Below are 21,126 nucleotides of genomic sequence, written 5' to 3'. Positions count from 1 at the left end.
CACTGTAAAGCAGTGGCGCGCCGACAGGGGGAGGCGGGGGTTGGGTGTTGTAAGCACCCACCTGAGGCCGAGTTAACCCTGCCCCCCCCCCCCCCCCCCCACGCGTCCAACCCCACCAGCCCAACGTGTACCTTCAGAGCTCTGTTCACATTGTCATTACAATTCAGACGGTGGCTTGAGGTCGAATTTCCCTGATTAACACAAACACTCAGTCACTGTCTTGTATTTATTCATTCACTTTTAAATTACTTGGAATAATATTGTTACGGGGAGTATTTATTTACCGGTAAACGGCTAGCGCTTGTCTAGTCAAGACTGCACAGAGCGCACAAAGCGCACAGGTTCCAGCAGGTTTCAGTCTGACAGAAGAGCCTCTGACCCAGCCCCACTACAACGTCTTTGTCTTTGCCATGGCTCGTGACACTATCCCCGGCCGATGAAGCACCGTCCCGGTGCTTGTTGTGGTCACAATAGGTTATCACAGTTGTAGTGTTTGAGGCGGGAAACATGTACGATGTAACTTCGTGGGGCGGCAGTCGATGAGGTGGATGCCATGGGAGATATCTCATAGGTGACAGGAGTCACCTGGCGCAGCACGCGGTAGGGCCCGACGTACCTCGACATTAACTTTTCACAAAGGCCGACACGACGAGATGGGAGCCAGAGGAGGACGAGAGACCCCGGTCGAAAATCAGTATCCCGGTGCCGACGATCATAAGTGGCCTTCTGTGCGGTCTGCGATATGCTTAAGAAATCAACATCGTCATCATCCTTGGTGTCATTGTATTATTATAATTATTAGGCATTTTATTTTGTACTGGATTCCTCTGGCTAAAGCAAGGAAATTGCATATTCTGCAAAGTGCTTGCTTCCCCCCTCCCCACCACCACCAGAAAAATTCACCCCCCCCCCCTGGCAGAGATCCTGAGTGCGCTACTGCTGAAAAGGCTCCTCACACAGCACCATATAATCATCTTGAACAGCGCATTAGTTCCCTCCACTTGGCGCTCTCCAATGCAAAACTCAGCTGCTCTACAAATGAAAACCATACAAACAAATCACTGCAGTACCAAGTGAGACGTACAACAAAACACTGCAATACTTGCATGACAAAGGACAGCACAACCGAAAACAGGCAGAAACACAGGACAGCCCAAACCAAGCGTAATTACGAAACTACGCAAAGGCCCGTTTCCGCCTTTTAAGCCGGAACGCACCCTGATAAATGTTATGTTCGTTTGTACACGGAGCGTTTGGGAGCACTGCAATCACGGCGCACAAGGGGTCATGTCACGTGGTGTGTTTTGTATTTTGAGGGCATCTGCAGTAAGAGGGAAAATACTTATACTTAATAGATAGAAAGTTAGAAAATATTAATCGGACGTTTTGCAAACAACTCTACAACTTTCTCATTGGAATTTCTTGCCTAACTTCGTTGCTTCAGAAGTTGGTTAATTAATCTTGACTAATTATGCAATTAAACAGAATAGAAAAAATAAAGTTCAGGTTCTTCTTGGTTCTACCCCTTACTTGGGCTTCCGAGACGCACCGCCAGAGCCGGTGTACGCAAGTGAGGAGTTCTGCCGCTACGAATAGCGGCGACGGGTTCGCTGGGTTAAAATAGACACCGATGACAGTTGAGAAAAAAAAACACTTCTATTCACAACTATTTACAAGAATTTACAAATACAAAACACATACAAGACGGAACTGGTACACATAGGGCGACCCTATATCGACATAGTCGATGGTGCATAGCACCGAAGTTTGTCCAGAACGCTTCGACGGGGCAGCGGGGCCACGTTTTTCACGCTTCGGTGCCCCGCCCCAGGTATTTACCACCCAATTGCCACCGAGTGGCTGTGAGTGGTCCGCCGACGCACCAATCACGAATCTTGTGCTAGGATCGTCTTGTTCGCCGGCGCTCCCAGTATTGCTCTTCTTCCAAGCGCCCCCTTTTTTTCTACCACCTTTGACAGTGTCTTTCACCCTCTCCCTCAAAACAACATACAAATAACAACCACGTTCCAAGAAAGGGGGGGGGGGTGACAGATGAATAGCATGTGTTCTCCCTGGCAAAGCTACAGCGCCCAGCACAATGGGTTCAATAAAATCCTAATAAGCAGGCAGTGCCTGCACGCCGAGGTGATTGACTCCTTCCCCGCTGGCACTTCTTAGACAACCCGATAGCGTAGTAGCTGCGGGCATACGTCAATGAAACCTGTGGACCGACACTTTGAGCTCACGTACCCCTATTCAGTAAATGCTTGCTCAGAGAAGCTTTTCACAATGGTCACGGTTTCAGAAACGGGTTGTCAAAGGCGGTTACCGTGCAAAATGTGCACGTGGTGAATAATGCACACTGCGTTCACGCTCTCTGTGCCCATTACCCGCCCGGCACGCGCACATCAGGAGCCAGCGACAGTCACGGACATCGAAGCTTTTGCTGTCAGGTCTCCTGCGCACGCGATGTACGTGACGAATCCCCAATTTTCCCTCCTCTTTAGGTCGCTTTGTGTACTCTCGGGTGCTAGTGGCTTCGGTAGGCACCTTCTATGTTTGCTCAGTGCCAGCCGGCTCTACTCGCCTCACCACGTGTCAGGTATAATTGGCATGTCATGAGCTGCGCCTCTGCCTAATCTCGGCACTGTCGCCCCGATGGGCGCCCACCACTGGCCCTTAATCCTCCCATTGTATTTCTCTGGTCAAGCGACGATCATTGACAAAATGCGCTAGCTGTCTCTTCCCTTTCTTCGCAGCAGTTTCACTTGGCGAGACCAGGTTCAACAAAAACACCCATCTTAAGCCCTCCGAGCAGCAATTAAATTAGCTGGCGCTTTAGCAGCAGGCTTACACCCCCACACAATACAAGGCAACAACTTGCCCACAGTGTTGCCGAAGCGGAAACCAGAAAAAAGCCGGCTGCATGTAACACAGCCATTATGCAGCAGTAAAAAAAAAACAACAAGAGTGTCGTAAACATTCTAGTATTACGACTAGCTCCTTCCTACCGAATAATCATGTCACGCGTGCTACACCTGCGGTGTTAACAAACAAAAAGCTACATTTTGCACTAGTTAACGCACACACAAAAAATAACAGTTAAATTGTAACCCTGATGGAACACTTCATGCGCGCGACTTGTTATGCAGAACATGAAAATCCAAAAAAGTCGCAGCCAACAAAATAGTGTATCTCAAGAACACAGAAAGCACCCGCTACAAGCACCAATAATTGTAACTTGCCCCTTGTGCGGTATTGTAAGAATAAACAAAATACCAGTTACAACAAAGAAACTAAACACAAATAACCCTTTTGCTGACGCAACAGCACTCCGCAAAATATAAATAGCCTGTATCATACCACAAGGCTACACTACAAAAACAAACCCACCAAATACAGCGAGACTCAGGAAGAGAATCGCTGCAACACTGCGCCTGCTCGCTCACTGCAAACCTGTACTACCCCGCGGATAAACAAATTAAAATCGCGTTCTCAAAACCACATTGCGAATGAACTGTAGTAAGCGCTTACGCTAGCACAACCAGGCACAGGACCCAGGCAAATATTCAAGTTATGCCAAGTAACTACACATAAATACAAATGGAAGTAAGCAACGCTAAAGTTTGACACAACAAGAGAAAAAAAGAATGCCCACACTGCGAGCACAATCAATGTCCCAGTGTCCGTGTTCTGCACTTTACACCCATTGAAGTTGCCCCCGTCTCACCACTCGCTCCTGCGCGCGGTCGAGCCGTGACGTGCCTAAACTGGCACTCTAATTCTGGATAGACCCAATTAATTGGTCCGGGGAAATCTGGTGAGATTGCAGTCCCGTTGCCTGATTCCTTAGCATATTACGGGTGGCAACAAATTCTACACCCGTTTACTTGCCCCCAGGGTCAAATACTTGTACCGAGAGAGTAACAAGTAACGTGGGGCCGCGATCTGCGCCCAGTAGTACACTTACTCCCCGCAGCGGGCCAGCTCCCGTTGCGCAGTGAGTTGCCCTAGTTAACCAAGATTCATGAACAGCGCAGATACCTCGACCACCCAAGTATGCGACTACAGCTCTCCGTGACCGCTATGATTGCCTCCGAAAATCGCTGAACAGACTCTCCGTTGTGTTTCGACAGCTGCCCACCAATCGGGTGCTATTGCGGCGCCCCGTGACACCGAAATGTGCAGCTGGCGCCTTCCTCACCACGGCGCGCAGGCGGGCTCATACCTGACCTGATAGCGGCGTCGCTAGAGTCACTTGTCGGGATCACCGCACCTGTACTCCGCTGAGAAACTACGTACAGCCCGCCATCGCAAAGCTGTTCACCGCCCGAGCCTGCAGGGCGACCTTCGTCTGCCCCCTGCGGCAGTATTGTGGGATCCACGTCCACAGCTTGAAAGGACACAGACATACAACCTGCCCTGGGCGCGAGACCCTCATCTTCATCCCTGTAACGCGATTCAATCTAAATGTCGGTCACGACAACAACCGGTGATATCGGTGGTGACACGGTTGTCGCTGGCTCAGCGGCACAACTATCACAGGCCGAGTCAGCGCCTTCAACCACCAGTTGGGCTTGCGGATCGTGGTAATCTTTCAGAGACGCACTCTCACGCTGAGAGCTCTTCTCAGCTCTACAACCAGGATCCGACGCCTCAAAACCCACAACGGCCTGCGTTGCGTCGAGCGCACGTAGTGCCTCGATGTCCGGCCCTACTTCGACCGCGCCGTCACGACCGGTATCGGACGTGCCAACCAGCGCCAAGCGTTCGTCCTCTGAAACCCTATCAGCGGAAGCGTGCGAGTCCTGTTGAAGGTTTCTGCTCCGGAACGGCGGCTTACTTCCTATATCATCCCGTTCCAGTATGATCTTGAAACCGGGAAGATCTCCGTCCTCAACTGCCTGAGTTCTAACCTCTAGTTTGGACGGCACTTCCTCAACTCCCTGGCCCTCCTGCAAAGCTTTCGCTTGCTTTAATTTTGCTAATTGTAGCTTACGTTGTAGCTGCTGGCGGTACACCTGCGCCTTTTCCAAAGTGCGCTGCATTTCTAGCTCCGAGAGCTTGCCTGTCCCAACGCAGCTGTCGCTCATCCATTCTGGCCACACGTACCTCTGAAACGTCTCTGACCAGCCTGGCGACATTTCCCCCGGCTCGCACACGAGAACAGGAGCGAGATAAAATGAGACCAAAGCAACTCACTCCGTTTTGCCTCCCGTCTCCGTTGTCGGTGGCTCCCCCATTTTCGGTGAAGGGTGGTGCCGCGGTCTGCTGGTGGAGAGTCGTCGAGGGCTGCCTTAAACCAGCCGCGCCTCGTTGTCTTCAGAGAAGGCACTTAAATCTGCGGCCTCCAGCCGCTACAACTTCCTGCTGCAAAGTCCGTGTAGACGGTGTCGATCAAAAATCGAACTTCTTCTGCTGTTGTAACTTCCTGCTTCGCCCGAGGCGATGTCTTCCTTGTGTTCGGCTCGTCAGTCTTTGTCCTGCGAACCAGTCCTTGCCGACTGCGCCAGTAAAGTTCAGGTTCTTCTTGGTTCTACCCCTTACTTGGGTGTCCGAGACGCACCGCCAGAGCCGGTGTACGCAAGTGAGGAGTTCTGCCGCTACGAATAGCGGCGACGGGTTCGCTGGGTTAAAATAGACACCAATGACAGTTGAGAAAAAAACACTTCTATTCACAACTATTTACAAGAATTTACAAATACAAATACAAAACACATACAAGACGGAACTGGTACACATAGGGCGACCCTATATCGACATAGTCGATGGTGCATAGCACCGAAGTTTGTCCAGAACGCTTGGACAGGGCAGCGGGGCCACGTTTTCTACCCTTCGGTGCCCCGCCCCAAGCATTTACCACCCATTGCCACCGAGTGGCTGTGAGTGGTCCGCCGACGCACCAATCACGAATCCTGTGCTAGGATCGTCTTGTTCGCCGGCGCTCCCAGTATTGTGCTTCTTCCAAGCACCCCTTTTTTTCTACTACCTTTGACGGTGTCTTTATCCCTCTCCCTCAAAACAACATACAAATAACAACCACGTTCCAAGAAAGGGGTTGGGGTGACAGATGCATAGCATGCGTGCTCCCTGGCAAAGCCACTGCGCCCAGCACAACGGGTTCAATAAAATCCTAATAAGCAGGCAACCCTTACAAAAAATTCTAGCAACTTTCAATTAAATTTTTTTAGACAAATGTTACTACAACCTACCAACGGTCTATTGAAAGTCCTCAAACCGTTTATAAACTTCCTCAATACTTCATACCAACATCCTGTCGACTATTGGCCACCGATATTCAATTAAAATTTTATGTACAAACTTTCCTTAAACGATGAATGAACATCCTTCAAACATTAAAAGCAGGGTATCTTTTTACTTCATAGAAACATCCTAGTAACTTTTTTCCTACTTTTTGCTGTTCGCCCTAGAAACATCCTTGTAACTGTTTTCTAGCTTTCCGTTGCTTGCTCTAGAAACATTCTTGTAACTTTTTTCCAACTTTCTGTTGCTCGCCTTAGAAACATCCTTGTAACTTTTTTCCAACTTTCTGTTGCTTGACCTAGAAACATCCTAGTAACTTTTTTGCTACTTTTTGCTGTTCGCCCTAGAAACATCCTTGCAACTTTTTTCTAACTTTCTGTTGCTTGCTCTAGAAACATTCCTGTAACTTGTTTCCAACTTTCTGTTGCTCGCCCTAAAAACATCCTGGTGACATTTATCCACTTTTTCCAGCATTTTTAGAAATTGTCTGGTACTGTTGTGATGCAACCTTGTACATATAAAAGTATGTACCTGTTAGCGAAACACACCAATCTTTTCAAACACTGATGTTTATTTTCCAACCCTTTCATACATGCCCTCAGAAACCACAAGCAAGCAGTGACAATAATGTGGTCTTGACATCTCCCGTGTTCTTGATATCCCTCTTGCTGCAAGCCTAAAGGAGTAAAAATGCAATAATAGTTAGCCCTATGAATTGTATCTGGACGAGATAGCATAATGCAGTCATCCACAAGAATTTGACTTCAAATGACCCACAATCAAAACGAAGATTTCAACTGACTGCCTTGCCAAACATACTTAGAATGGCATTCACACCTCTGGGGTGCAAAGCTTCTTTTTGGACGACGTCCTGGTGGGTATTGGAACGCCACCCAAAAATTGACTGAAGCATTGCTGCAGCAGAACTGCTGCACATAATATGCATGTGTTACATGTAGGAATCATACACTTGCGTAAAGTAGCTGTAAATCAGTTGCAGTAAAGATACTCAAAGTTTTTAGAACGGCTTCCGCGAGATATGTCATGTCTTTAGGAGGTAGAAAACATTTTTATAGACCCTCTAGTGTGCATTATTCACAGTTTGAAAACTCAATTTGGTATATTATTATAATAAAAAGTGACTATTTCAATATTTCCATCAAGTGCAGGGCAGCTTGAGCATGAAGCAATCTTTCTTGTGACATCTCAGTAAATCCGAGGTAGTGAGCATGTGGTACCACAAACCACAGATGCACACATGTTCTGGGCAGTAGTCAGCACTGTTACCATGTCACCGGAAGCTTGTGTATTAGGCAGCTGACAAGTAATATGAAAGAAAAAGTAAAAAGGATTGTTTGCATTTCAGATAAGTGACAGCAAAGAACAAGCTTTATCCAATGTCAACTGTAGAAGGGCAGAGACACGCTGAAAAAAAGCCAATGTAAAGGCGAACGCTCAGCGTTCAGCTGCACTGTCGTGGCTTGCAACTACTGCCCACAGAAAAAAAAGTGCCAATGTAACGATGAACACTCAGCGTTCAGCTGCACTGTCGTGGTGGCTTGCAACTATACTGCACTGTGCGGATTGTTGTGATTTAGCAGTTTGCGTTACCACCTCAAATTTCTGTAAAATACAAAGGAGACCAGCTTCCTGCTTGAAGCCAACCTGCACTTTGGGTGCATATTGAACTTGTCACATTAAAAGGTTATTGGTTTGTTATATGCTTGAGGAATTACCTGCTCATACAGTGGCTATAGGATTCAGCAGCTACCTAATAAATAAAATCTTGCTTTTTGTATGCTAATTTTAAGAGATGAAGTACGGTACACAATACATAAGTGTGACCGATTAGAGGGAATATAGGCGCACAGGCAATAGTGTGAGAAGTGAGCTTCACAATACTGCATAATAAAATTGACAAAAAGATGAACATCTCGAGACCTCATGCTTCTCAATGATTATCTTAAAAAGGCAATCTGACTAGAATATTATACAGTCTGTACATAGTATATCATGCAGTTACTCAAGTCAGAGTTATATTTAGCTCAGAGGAGGCTAGTTAAAGGTAAGTTCATTAAACTGAGGGCCCTCCAGATGACCAAAAGTGAAATACAAGTGATTTGCCACTAGAAATCATGAAAATGGCACACACAGTAAAATGATTGCATATTACAGAAACATATCCTACAACACACAAGGCAATGACAGTTTTGTACGCACCTATGTAAAAGAACGCAGATCAGGTGCTTTATAGTGGGGCTCTCCAGCTTGCAGCAGTGCTGCAGTTTCCTGTGGGATGCCTCCAGAATCCGCATAGCCTTCAACTGCAATGAATAATTTATTGCAATGTGAATCTGGAAACCCATCATATCAGTCTAATACTGAATTGCAAGGAGCCTCACACTAGCAGCTACATTAATGTGCGTCTCGTACGAATCTCTCCATTATATCTCAGGAGGTTACACGGTTATGTTGGAACAAGTGCGATTCAACGTTGGAATGCAGCAAACATAAGACTACCAGGAAAATCACCGAAACTCAAATATTTAATAAAGTACAAAGAGCATTGGATTATGAAAAAAAAAATATTGAGCACATGAAAAGTCTTTTGAACCCTAGGCCGTGTTTGTATAGCGATGGTATTCCTTCTCGCTCTTCGTCAGAGGTTTGACCGACGCGCCGCCCGTGTTATGAACTGGAATAGCCTGCCGTTCACGGTGGGTGGTAAGAATGACGTAGGATACAGCGCAAAGTATCGCCATGAAATCGCAGCCCTTTATTACTGCAAGGCACAGTCATTACCTATGACTGGAAGAGCTGGCATACTGTTCTTTAGATGAATATGTATAGTAAAATCCAGCGTCTGATTGAGAGGTCTCGATTAAAAAGAAACCTCGTCATTGCAATATCGGCGTATATCTGCCTCGCAATATAGAACACGACAGGTTCTATAGTTCAATATAGAATACAGACAGGTTCTCGCGACGCGGGCCTTCAAAGTGAACTGTATACAAAAAAAAGTCTTCATACAAGCTAATATTACGCAAGCGTCAAGCATAGCTATACTGTGCCAACGCGTGAAGCCCATGACACATCGACGTGTACACACCTGCAGTGTACTCGCGGAAATGCTTATATAAGGAATAATTTTCTGCCGGGAAACTACCCAACAAACAGTACCTTTCAGTGTTTCCATAATTGTATTCCCATTCAGTCAGAGCAATCAGACCCCCGGGGTAGCATACTTCACAGGAAAATGCAAGTACGCGATAACATCAACAGAAGCTTTCGTAAAATTGCTTACTAAATGTGCATAGAAACATGGACAACTTACGCTCAGAATGCGCTCTGCTCTAGTTACACAAAGCTCATTACATGAACCATAAGCTACAACAACGCGCACAAGCGCCAAACTTGCTTACCTTTCAAGACGTAGTCAGCAAACACTCCTTCGTCCCACAGGTACCGTGGCACCAACTCTCTTTCGGGCGCAAACACTGTAGAGCTGCCGATGAACTACAGCACCACGAACGCACAACCTACAACAAATTCTTCCATACACTGTGATGAAGCCCCAGTACCAGGCTTTTCACGAGAGAGCGCAGGCAGGCGGGAACAAAAGCAGCTCGGACGGGCGCTGTAAGACACTGTTGACACTGGCGTATCGCTCGAAACACGGCGAACACACGGTGTTTCACGAGTCCAGAGGTTGTGCGATGGTTAATGCACACGATAAGAAGCACATTTTGCCTAGGCACTTCTAATATAAAATTCAACTACCGCCTCACTGCAACAAGCACTCGCGCACAGCCAACGTGGTCCATAAACTACAGCAACTTGGATTGGATTGGATTTACTGAACAAAACACTGCAGCAGCGCCACAATGCGGTTAACGAAAAGGAACCTGCCTCCCCGATTCGCATCGCTTCAGGAGCATAGCCTTCGAGATTCGCAATTGTCACTCAAGGGAAGTCGTAGCTGAAGCATGAGCCAATCCACGCGCCGCCCGTGCGGCTCCGTCTGCTTGAAATGACGGACGGTCTACGGGCTAATGTGACACTTACCGAGCACATATCCGTGATCACCGCCCACATTCACGTTAATTATGGCGCCAAGAGTAATGTTTTCAAGAATATGTGCCCTCATCTTGAATTGGTGAGACCATATTTCCTCTTAGCGTCAGGAATAAAGGTAACAAAACGTGGCGATGGCTGGCGTGCTACTGCAGCTGAAGCTTCGGCTGAAGTGCAACAGGCGTACTGCTTGCACGCACGTGTAAACAAACAGATACGGCCATGCCAGGTACACAACTGACTACTCAGTAAACTGACAATCGTAAATTATTCACCTGTGTGCCTTAGCAAGCATTTACGGAATCCCGCCAATATATTGACACGTATACATGTTATCTTTCACCGGTGGCCGCTTTCCACCGGCTAACAAGTGTTAAACGTTATCGCTCGGCGCAGGACGCGCCTGCATTGGAAGCTTCTAGAACGTTATCGATGCTTCTTTCCGTTGCCTGTTTTCACCGACGCTTATGTTATCTGATTGTATAACCGACGCGAATTGTCTAGAACTTTCTGGAAGACCCGCGGGCATCAGGGATTAATCTGGAACCTTCGATGACTCAGGTATAAAAGCCGACTGTGTTCGCCGCTTTCGTTGTGCTTCGAGTGTATAGCTTGCTTTTGTGGGCACAGGTTCGCCCAATAAAGAATTAGTTTCGTCATACACAGTTTTACGACTGTTGACTTCAGCGTCACTACTACGTGACAATATCAACACAACAATCACCCGCAGTTTTGAAAAGAAAGGCTCTTTTAACAGTGACCGCAGGTACTGCATTTGCGAGAGTTTTGTGTATAGTCTGCATAAAATCGTAAAGGAAAGGTTTCTTAAGAAGCCGAATTCCGAAAAAAAGTAAGCGTGGTGAAAACAAATGGCCTTACGACATGTCAGAAAGTCTAGGCATTGTATAGTTCCTGCTAGTGCAACTGTAATATGGGAGTAGTGGTACCGTCTCTGCCTCACACGCAGAAGTCCCGGGTTCGAGTACCAGTCAGTGTAGAACAACCTTTTTTTTTTTTGAAGTAGGAAAGCGTTATATACAATTTCACTGGGACAGGCTAAGATATTTTACCTTAGCTTCTACTAATTATATATGCACACATAATAACAAAAATTATTCTGTCTCCTCGCTTTGTCTTAAACTGCAGGAAGCAATTGTCAGTATGACACTTAGTTTATTCGTACTAATTATTGTATTACCGATATTGCAGGTTATGCTTCTTTATTGCGGTGTTAAATGAGCAAATGAATGAAACAAATACAGTTGTTATAATTTTCTTTACACAAAAGTAAAGACAGAGCCTACCAACTTTCCTTAAACTTCCTTTAAACTTTCTTCAAACGAACTTGCTTCAAGTGAAAACAAGAACGGAGCCTATCAACTTTCTTTAATGTTGCTTTAAACAAGCTTTCTTCAAACGAAAATAAAAACAGAGCCTACTAACTTTTTTAAACTTTCTTTGAACAAACTTCGTACAAACAAAAGTTAAAACACAGCCTACCAACCTTTTTAAAACTTTCTTTAAAGAAACTTTCTTTCAACCGAAGTAAAAACAGAGCCTACCAACTTGTTGTAAGCTTTCTTTGAACAAACTTCCTACAAACGAAAGTTAAAACAGAGCATAACAATTTTCTTTAAATATTCTTCAAACAAACTTTTTTCAAACCGAAGTAAGGACAGATCCTACCAACTCTCTTGTAACATGTGTTAATAGAAAGTAAAAGTACATAGAGTGTTACTAAAGTTGATAGAAAGTTGGTAAGAGTTCTAAAGAAAGTAAGGAAGCATTTTTGTATGGGAATACCTGCAAGCCGAGGTGATTGACCCCTTCCCCGCTCGCACTTCTTAGAAAACACGATAGCGTAGTAGCTGCGGGCATACCCAATGAAACCTGTCGACCGACACTTTGGGCTCACGTACCCCTATTCAGTAAATGCTTGCTCAGATAAGCTTTTCACAATGGTCAATTGGCCACGGTCTCCGAAACGGGTTGTCAAAGGCGGTTACCATGCAAAACGTGCACATGGTGAATAATGCACACTGCGTTCACGCTCTCTGTGCCCATTACCCGCCCGGCACATCAGGAGCCAGCGACAGTCACGGACGTCGAAGCTTTTGCTGTCAGGTCGCCTGCACGCGATATACGTGACGAATCAACGATATTCCCTCTTCTTTAGGTCGCTTTGTGTACTCTCGGGTACTAGTGGCTTCGGTAGGCACCTTCTATGTTTGCTCAGTGCCAGCCGGCTCTACTCGCCTCACCACGTGTCAGGTGTAATTGGCATGTCATGAGCTACGCCTCTGCCTAATCTCGGCACCGTCGCCGCGATGGGCGCCCACCACTGGCCCTTAATCCTCCCATTGTGTTTCTCTGGTCAAGCGACGATCATTGACAAAATGCGCTAGCTGTCTCTTTCCTTTCTTCGCAGCAGTTTCACTTGGCGAGACCAGGTTCAACAAAAACACCCATCTTAAGCCCTCCGAGCAACAATTAAATTAGCTAGCGCTTCTAGCAGCAGGCTTACAGAAAAAATAGTGACTTACGCCATGCAATACTAAGCAACATGGATTTGGTCGCGTTCGAGTGCATCGGCATATTTTTAAACTCTGGCTAAAGTAAGCTGGGACAGCCTGTAAATGCACTTGCTCTTCACTTGCTAGCACCAGAGGTAGCACTGAAGTCGTCGCTCTAGGTGTGCTTGCTAAATAAGTGGGGAAGCCTACACATTTTTTCAAATTTTTGCAGCTTGTAATCAAACATATAACAGCACAATTAAGCTACAATGTTCAAGATATACTAAATATTGAATTATCTCAATTTGCAAGAATTTGTGAAAAAAAAACGCGAAAAAAAATAAACACAAATCAACTAGGTCAGGCAGTGTGGTAAGGCATTGCGCTCAGTGTGTAGCAGCTCTTGGAATTTGGCTGCGTTTCCTTCCCTAGCGACGTACGATGACACGACGATAGGGCGTGGTATGAATGAATTTACAAAACGATGAGAGCGGCATATCGGTCGTTTAACTTTGCAGCGGTCATCGCAGCGAGTGACTGCAAGGCAATGAAGCATATCATCAGAAAGGATTGGATGATGATCAAGTTTATAAAAAAGCGAAAGCTATTGATGTTGTGGATGCGCTGTAAGGATCAGCGCTAACACCAGCACGGTATACTGACTAGCAGCGCTGCTGTGAGGTCGATGTTTAGCTGTTGTCCGTGTCACGAAGAGCGGTTTCAATGTTACAGCACTCGCGCTGCATTTCTTCGTGGTGTAAAACACTTCAACGTTGCGGTGTAAACTTCATTTTCTATCCTTCGTCCCTTCTGACGAGAGGTCAATACCACAAAAGGCTTCGTTTTCCTAGCCTAACTCTTGCTAGTACAATGCAAATACAGCAGAAACTGACACGAGTGCCGTTCGATAAATGAAGAATTCTCCCGCCAAGAACGCGCCGTCGAAAACCCGGTACGCTAGGTAATTGGACAGATGCGGCTAGCTTTATGAAAACGTTTTCAAAACGTATTCACCCCTTGTTTTTAAGCTGTTCAGCTTTCGATGTTTTTAATGCATCGATTTGGTCAAAAATTTGTTTTAAACATTGAATCCATTAATACGACGTTTTGAAGACTTTGTGTGCTACCTTGGATCTAGACCCATGGCGAAGTTACTGAATGTCATTTGGCAGTTAAGTGCAGTCCATCCAACCATCTCTCAAGGGGATCAATGTATGTATGAATGTACAGCTTGCGTGAAAGTATTACACTGTTTACAGGGGTTTTGCAACGAGTGTATCACAAATAAGTGATATACAGGGTGTCCCAGCTATCACGCAGCACCATTTAAAAAAAGAGCAACGGCGTTACGCGAAGCAAACCTAGTGCATTGGAGTAGCCGCCAGTAATTGTTTCGTTATCGATGGTAATAATTAATTGTAATTAAATATCTAACTCGAGAAGTACAGTCCTAATTATCAAAGTGTCAATGAGGCGTTTGTAGGCACCCACGTGGGGCATCTAACTGCGGTATTTTCAGCGCCGTACTAATTGCGTACTCATTTTTCCAACTGATAAAGAAACACCGCGAAATATAAAAAATACCACGTGACGACGCTCCAACCCGCATAATAAAGCAGCGCCCTCGAACAAGCTCCCCCTGGGTCAGCCAGAATGAAATAAACGAAAGAAAGAAAGAAGAAATCGTGACCGAGTTTGTGCTTTACCCCGACCAAAGGAGCACATCGCGTTTGGTGTTAGTTGGAAACGAGCTGCGATAGGCACTCTGCAATGCAGTTTGGCTGTACATGTCGCGCCACCTAGCAGCGGCGGTGAGCACCCGCGAGTAGGCCCTCGCCGCCACTTCACCTTGGTCCGTACTGCGCTCAGGCACGCCTGAAAGCTTCCTTTTCCAATTTTTCAATGGATTCACCGCGACCACTCAGCAGCTCCTCCGTGAGAAGTGTGAACAAAAATAACATGCGCATATGCTGCTGCTTTATGTATTTTCACAACCGCGAAGGGGATGTCGGCATCAAATTGTGCCGCTTCCCTTCAAGGCTGTGGGGAGAAACCCGGTGGCTGAAGGTGGATCGTCGTGGTTCGGGCCGTCAAGTAAGAGTCGCTCTTGCGAATTTCTGTTGAACTATGACGCAAACGCAAAATTAAAAAAAAAACACAAGGCAGCATTCATGAAAACGCACAATAAAACGACAACTGCATAAACACGCGTGATCTGATTGCCGCTGTTGTAAATTGGTTTGGATAATTGTTGAGCTATTCTCGCTCCAAAACAAATGCGCAGTGGTTGTTATGTGTCAAATCTAGCTTCGTAAGCGCTCCGCGTTGAACCTTTGTACGCACTGTAGTTCTTGTTGTGCATTAATAAGCCAACGTGCAGCTCCTTTCTGCGCCTAGATCAAGACGCGACTGCTGAAATCGGGCTCATTCATGCCGACGTTTTCTCGCGTTTAGAACAACAGAACTAAGGCTGGAGTGCACCGCAGCACACATCGAGTATTTGCAAAACAGCACTTCTCTCGCGCACGCTAGCACACATTTGTTCAGGTGTTGCTTAGTGTCAGCTGATTGCTCTCTATTATGTTTCAGTGATGATGACCTCTCACACTGGAGCCCGATTGACAACACCAGAATATGCTCGAGGCGCTTTGTCAACGGAGAAAAAAAAAACGCCATAAAGAATCATTCAAATTACCTTCCAACTCGCCAAAACCTCGACAAATGTGATAAGCAATTAAGGCACGCTCGAAGTATACTGAAGATACAAATGAAAGTTGAAAAACGTCTGCGGCCGTATTTGCCCCCTTAAGCGGAACAAATTATTGATTTGTTCACTTACTTTGAGTTCGACGTCGTAAACGTACGTGCTTTATTTGTCGTGACAAGAACTTTGCTGCAATGCCCGTCCTGTTTACTCTTTTGACACGAAATACATGGTTGTTGTCGTAAAGTTGACGTCCTTTCTCGAGTGTCGGTGGTCGAAAATGGGCCTCAATGTTTTCAATTGCCTTAAAAACCACAGTTTAGAACGCCCGACTTGTTTCAAATGAGCGCCGCAGAAGCAGGCCTTCGTAGAAGTGGCCGCCTCGGTGTTTCGCGGAACTGACACGGCGGCGCTGACGGCTGAGCCGATCGCTGCGCCGCCTGACCATTGAAGGGAGCCTATAGCGGTTGTCTTAGCGTAGATAGTGTGCATGGGTAGCTTTTTTTTTCTGCGCAGAACCTGTCACCGCAGAAGCTGATCGATACAATCCACGCAAAGGTTTAAAGGTGTGTTTTCTATCGCCCCAGTCGCCATGTCTTATTCTAATGAGCAGAAGGCGAACATGATGCTTGCCTTGGGAGCGGCAAATGGCAACACAAGAAAGGCCGCAAAGATTTATCGGTCATGGAAGTGTGGCGGTAAACCCAATACATCGACAATCATCGGAAATTATGCAAACCTGCGAGAAACCGGCAGCTTCAAGAAACAGCGGCACAGGACTTCATCTTTGAGTCCTAACATACGCGCGGATGTTCTGGCATTTATGGCCTCAAACCCTCAACCTAGCGTGCGAGACCTGGCCGCCCAGGCACCAATTTCCAAGTCGTCAGTTTGGAGGATTTTAAATGACGGCCTTTCACCTGTACCACGTTAACCTGCACCAATGCTTGGAAGCGAGGGACTTGCAGAATCGTCTAGATTTTTCGACTTGTATACTCACAAAATCCGATGAATTACCGAACTTTCTTAGCAACGTCATCTGGACAGATGAAGCCAATTTTTTGCATAATACACACTATTGGAATGACTCCAATCCACAAGGGGTAAAGCGCACTCGGCACCAGTACCAGTGGTAATTCAATGTGTTGTGTGGAGTTTACGACGGTGGTATAATTGGTCCCATATTCTTCGATCAGACACTGACTGGACAGCGTTACGTGGATGAAATCAATTAAGGGACGGTGGATGTGTTTTGCAGCGAAGTCCCGGTGTCACGTCTTCCACTTCTGTGGTATGAGCAAGATGGGGCGCCAGCACACAGCAGCAGCCGAGCACGAAACTGGCTGAATGCGACTTTTCACACACAATGGATTAGAAGGCACGGGCCTGTCCATTGGCCGGCTTGGTCACCTGATTTCTCTCCACTTGATTTCTTTCTGTTGGGTTACGTAAAAGATCGTGCTTACGTGACCAAGACGAACACGTCAGATGAGCTCAAGGCAAGGATAACGGACGTCTGCAGCAGAATCCCACCCTCGGTCATCAAAAAAGCCACTGAAGATGTGATAAAGCGGGCTCAATACTGCGTGGCTGCAGAACGGGACCTATTTGAACTCGTCCTATAAGCGGTAGCTAGTGTTCAATGGCGCTTAGGAATGCACCGATAATAAAGCAACCCTGAAATCTGACTTTTTCCTTTGTTTTTCGCTCACGTCCTGATTTCCAAATCGGAACATTGGGCAGTGGAACATTACTTAATTGAACGCATCGGTTTTGTCTTTTCTCTACACGTGGGTGACTTCCGAGTGTGTTTATTTTACTTTTTTTGTTTGCCATGAACCTGTTTTGGAAGCACGTACTCATGAAAAATAACGCCCTCGCTTTAATTTGGCTTTGGTCCAAAGCAAGCTTCTGGCGCGAAGTATAGCTGCGCATGCACTCCTTCGATGCAGTGGGAGCAGAGCTGGTATTTTGAAATACTCTATGTCTATTTCATTGCTTATTGCGTTTCGTCCGTGATCAGAGCATGGCTTCGACCGCGTTATCAAGGACCATTTTTATCAAGTGGAATCGCTCAGCCGTGAGAGACGGATAAGAAGCGTGACGTATAATTGACAGGAACAAATCGCTGTTATGCCGCGAAACTTGCTGTTGCGGATCCTTCCATACCATAGTCAAGGTGATGCGTTGTCTCTCGGGCGGTGCGACAGGCAAAAGCCGTTGCTTTCAATCAGCTTACTTGAGGGCGTTGTTTTATGATGCGGGTGGGAGCGTCGTCACGTGGTATTTTTTATATTTCGCGCGGTTTCTTTATTACTTGGAAAAAATGAGTACGTAATAAATACGGCGCTGAAAATACCGCAGTTAGATGCCCCCGTGGTTGCCTACAAACGCCTCATTGACACTTTGATAATTAGGACAGTACTTCTCGAGTTAGATAATCAATTACAACTAAATAATTAAATAATGGTAACGAAAAAATTACTAGCGGCTACTCCACTGCACTGGAAACAATACGCACTAGGTTTACTTCGCGTAACGCCGTTGCTCTTTTTTTAAATCGTGCTGCGTGATTGCTGGGACACCCTGTATATTTCAGAGCCATGTGTAGTACATCGACTCTGTCATTTTTATATGTATTACTGGGTTTAATTTACAAAATTGTTATGTTCTTTATTGCTGTGTCATGGATTTGTAAACTTGTTACGTGGGCTTTTTCATATATTGCGGATATCAAGAATTTTCATTACAAATTGCAGGTATGAATTGAAAATCCGCGTCCTACCGATAGTAGACCTCAGATTTGTCTTTTAAATGAGAGCATCAACATCAGTGCAGTGGTTTCCGAGAAAACAATTTCTCCGCTGTCATGTATTCATGTAGGAGCTCCCCAGAGCAGAGCTTAATTCACGCACTCCTTTGCGTGTTCAGGTGACTGTAGGTTGAAAAGGCATCATATTTCAATGCAGTAGGGATCACGAGCGATTCAACAGCACCGAACGTGTTTAAGAAGCGTCAGATTCAGGATAGAACAGGCGGCAACCACTGCCGTGACATATATTGAGAGGCTTTAGTGTTTCTCTAACCTAACCTGTCCCCGCAGGGGCGTCTGCGCAAGCAGGCGTTTGGTGTGTTGCGACACCACGGACCCGAGCACAGGGGGGTTGGACGCTCCCGCGTCTAACCTTGCGCAGCTTAGCCATGTCCGGGGAAAAGGGGATCCTGGAGGTTGAGCCGAAGCCGGGTGTTTGGATCATTATGGCCCCTCGGCGGAGGCAACACACCTCTTTGGCCTCGGCTTCACGTAGACGGTACCCCCGGACTGACCCACCCGGGGGAAATCGGTAGTTGCCTTTTCCTGTCTCTCTCTCCCTCCAACCTTCGTCTTTCTTACTTTCACACTTTCCTGTCCTCTCTTTATTTTCCTTTAACTTCCAACTTAGCGGGCAGCAAGGGTAAACCTTGTGCATTATATCCTGCCTTGGGTATATGTATTTGGTTATAGTGGTGGCGTACAGTTGGCGTTTACAGGACCTGTCCCTTACAGACTCTGCAGCGTCCCCTTGTTGGGCTTCATGGTGGGTGGCTGGCGCCACCGCCGAAACTCATCCCACATATATGGATAGCTCCTTTCCTGCACTTGCTGATCGCCGCCCGAAACGGGGGCGCGCCGAAGAAATATTCCAATTTTTTGGCCGACAAATTGAGAACTTTCCACGATAACACGTGGTACATAGTGAGAAAACTGACAAGTCCATGAGAGTGATCTCACCCTTTATTGTTGCAAAGACTCTGACAGAGACTATAGGACCAGATTACAAGGCGACGAAGTTGGCCAGCGGTGATCTCCTTCTGGAACTGCGCGATAAGAAACAACATGATAAACTACAGAATCTAGTGTCGTTTGGAAATTTTCCTGTGACTGTGACCCCGCACCTCACCATGAACACCTCCCGTGGTGTTATTTCTGATGACGACATGTTGGAGCTCACTGAAGATGAACTTCTGGAAGGATTTAAGGAACAAAATGTTTTGGCTGTAAAACGAATCAAGATGAGGCGCGATGGTAAGGAGATTCAGACAAAACACATAATTCTTACTTTTGGTTCAAGTGTTCTACCCGAGACCATTGAGGCCGGATACGTCAAACTACGTGTCAGGCCATACGTGCCAAACCCGCTCCGATGCTTCAAGTGCCAAAGATTCGGCCACAGCTCGCAGAACTGCCGAGGCCGACTGACATGTGCTAAATGTAGTGCCTTGGAACACACATCTGAATCGTGTGAAAACTCTGTCCGCTGTGTGAACTGTGATGGGGAGCACGCCGCTTACTCGCGGTCCTGCCCGTCCTGGAGGAAAGAAAAGGATATTGTAACTATCAAAGTGAAAGAGAATATTTCATTTAAAGAGGCACGAAGGCGGGTGACCTACCTGTCTAAAACCAGCTTTGCCGATGTGGCGCGTCAGGGGGCAGCGTCACAACGGTCTCCGGCTATTGTCCGGCTCACACGTAGTGAGCCGGCGGTGACGCCATCCGCCCCCTCGGCGCCTGCGGCTACCACTGCTCCGCCATCTCACAAGAAGGGGCATCGACCTCCGGGCTCGTGGCCTCAAAGGTCTCGTCCATCGAGACGAGGCCCTCACGTCAAACACTCCGCTCGCAAGAGCGCGTGTCCAGCGCCTCGCAAGAGCCGATAGACACAACAACCGGTCAGACGGCGCCGCCAGCGCCTAAGGAGCTCCGCGAATCGCGCGATCGCTCCAAAAAGAAAAAAAAACCCGCATCACAGGGCCCGACAAGGGCTCTGTAAGCTAATTTACAGTCCCTTCACACACAGCGCAAACCTCTTTCTCAATATGGATACGCCAATATTGCAATAGAACGTTAGGGGACTTCTCCATAACCTCGATGACGTTAAAGAGCTCCTTCATAAATATAGTCCGAGGGTGCTGTGTGTCCAGGAGACGCATTTGAAATCAGGAAACACAAACTTTTTAAGGCAATACGCCGTTTTCGCAAAGACCATGACGACGCTACCGCCTCGTCGGGCGGTGTCGCTATAATTGTCGATAAAGGCGTTGCCTGTCAACAATTAAACCTCCGAACTTCCCTTGAAGCAGTTGCTGCCCGAGCAGTACTGTTTGGTAAACTAGTCACGGTTAGTCCGATTTACATCCCCCCTTGCTATCAACTTTCCAAGACACAGTTTCAAAATTACATAGATGAACTTCCGCCGCCATATATAGTTGTCGGAGATTTAAATGCACATAACACTTTGTGGGGAGACTCTCGTTGCAATGCGAGAGGGTGCCTAATTGAAAACTTTCTGTTTTCTTCAGGTGTATCTATACTTAACCAGAAAGAGCCAACCGATTTCAGTGTTACACATAACACATACTCATCCATTGACTTAAGTATAGTATCGAGTACACTAATACCGTACTTGGAGTGGTCTGTTCTCAAGAACCCCTTAGGGAGCGACCACTTCCCTATTATGTTAAACTCAACAAAACAAGATGGATGCTTGCCAAGTTTTCCTCGATGGAACGTGGACTCGGCCAACTGGCAAC

The 21,126-nt window shown here is 46.6% G+C and overlaps 1 protein-coding gene across 1 annotated transcript in view; it reads left to right on the top strand.

Moving 5' to 3' along the window:
* The window catches only part of LOC119447252 (cytochrome P450 4V2), a 249,406-nt gene that overhangs the window by 10,156 nt on the left and 218,124 nt on the right, over positions 1-21,126 (top strand). The window lies entirely within an intron of this gene.

The sequence above is a fragment of the Dermacentor silvarum genome, chromosome 1, assembly GCF_013339745.2.
Source record: "Dermacentor silvarum isolate Dsil-2018 chromosome 1, BIME_Dsil_1.4, whole genome shotgun sequence".
Classification (NCBI taxonomy): Eukaryota; Metazoa; Arthropoda; class Arachnida; order Ixodida; family Ixodidae; genus Dermacentor; species Dermacentor silvarum.
This window is presented reverse-complemented; position numbering and strand designations above follow the sequence as displayed.